The following is a 2,149-nucleotide window of genomic DNA, read 5'->3' on the forward strand; positions in this document are numbered from 1 at the left end:
ACGTTCATTTTGTAAAGTTGAAACAGGAAAGAACGGATAAATGACGATAATGATAAGATTTTGATAATGATAAGGATAATTATAACGACGACAGCGGTGATAACGACATTTAAAAGCTCCAAACGAGAGGATGTAGAGTAAAAAGTGGTTTGATAGAGCGCTGTGCCCGGGGACGGTGACTCACACCCTCCGTGCCTGCAGGCCTGACCTATATCCTGGAGGGAGGTTGGCTGTGCTTGCTTGACTGAACGGTACATCTTGTTTACTGATGGCGTGAGATAATGCCTCTGCTTGAATTTGCTGCTGCAACTGGGGTCATTTGCAGGTCCTTGGCTGCAGTTGGTGGTGTGTTTTTTTGTTTTTGTTTTTAATACTGTTTTTATTAGCTTGTATGTATGTTTTAGGGTTTTGTCACTTCTGTTGGGCGCACCAGGTTTGCGTGTTTTTTTTTTAACCTTTTTTTTTGTTAGGTTTTAATTGAAGGATCTTTTAAGAGCCATCTCGTTGATCTCTCTCTCTCTCTCTCTCTCTCTCTCTCTCTCTCCCCTCTCTCTCTCTCCTCTCTCTCTCTCTCTCTCTGTCTCTCTCTGTCTCTCTCTGTCTCTCCTGTCTCTCTCTGTCTCTCTCCTGTCTCTCTCTCTGTCCTCCCTCTCTGTCTCTCTCTCTTGTCTCTGTCTCTTTTCTCTCTCTCTTCTCTGTCTCTCTTCTCTTCTCTCTCTCTCTCCCCTTCTCCTCTCCTCTCTCTTCTCCCCCTCTCCTCCCCTCTCTCTCCTCTCTTCTCTTCTCTCTCTCCCTCTTCTCTTCTCTTCTTCTCTCTCTCTTCCCCCTCTCCCTCTCTCCCCTCTCTCTTCTCTCTCTCTCTCTCCCTCTCCCTCTCCCCCTCCCTCTCCCTCTCCCTCTCCTCTTCCCTCTCCCCCTCCCTCTTCTCCTCTTGATTGGAAATCGAACTTCAGAAAAAAGGTTATTTTTTTTTGGGTTTTTCGAAAATGCGTTGTGATGGGTCGTTTTTTTTGCCCGTGTTTTGTCATGCTGCTTCGTCGTCAGATAGATCTATGATTTATTTTTGTTGTTATCGTTGTTGTTGTTGTTGGTGGTGGGGTTATTCTTATTATTCTTATTCATCATCATCATCATTAGTGTTATTGATAATGATAATAGCAATAATAATAATATTATTATTGTTGTTTTGTTGTTGTTGTCGTTGTATTATTTTTTTTTTATTATTATAATTTTATATTATCACTATTATCATTATTATTATTATCATTTCAATTTTTATTATTATTATTAATTTTTATTTTTTATTATTAATAATAATATTTTTTTATTATTATTATTTTATTATTTTTTTATTAAATTTTTATTTTTAATAATTATTATTATTATTATTATTATCATTATTTTTATTTTTATTATTATTAATATTATTTATTATTATTATTATTATTGTTATTATTATTATTATCATTATTATTATATTGGGATTATATTTTTTATTTTTTTAGAGCGGATAGTGGGTGGGAGGGTGGGGGAGGGGCAGGAAGAGCTTGCGAGTGATGACTGGGGGGGGGGGGGGGAGATCGACGGTAGCTGTATCGTGTTCTTGATTGCATTCACAAGCCGGTTTGTTTATTTTTGATCATTCATTTGACTTGTATATATATTTTTTGGGTTGGGTTTCAAGCCTCTCTGACGTCATTGCCCTCTCAAGTACACAGGTGGAATGGGGGGCCAATTATCTCTGTTAATTGGATGTAATTGAAAGACAAATGGAGGTCGACGGGTCATTATACACTTGAGGGTAGAGTCCCACTTCACTGGGGGTGGGGGGGGGGGAGGGGGGGGGGGGGACGGGGGGGGGGGTAAAGCTTTCTTGGGGTGTCCGTCGATGTTTCAGTGTTGTGTAAGCTTTAGGATCGAAATAAGCTTGTTTGGCAGCTTATATCATCGGTGTTTTTTTTTTTTTTTTTTTTTTTTTATTAACCGATTGGATTTAGAAGTGCGAAGGGAAATGGTAGGCATTCATTAGGCAACAGGAACTTCTTGTCGGTGGCACAAATATGCACTGATTTTTATTTATTTATTTGTTTAGTTGTTGTTTTTTCTGTATGGAACGATTTCCTGTGTATGCTTGTAGTCCCTTTCCCTC

Source organism: Penaeus chinensis, chromosome 27 (genome assembly GCF_019202785.1).
Source record: "Penaeus chinensis breed Huanghai No. 1 chromosome 27, ASM1920278v2, whole genome shotgun sequence".
Classification (NCBI taxonomy): domain Eukaryota; kingdom Metazoa; phylum Arthropoda; class Malacostraca; order Decapoda; family Penaeidae; genus Penaeus; species Penaeus chinensis.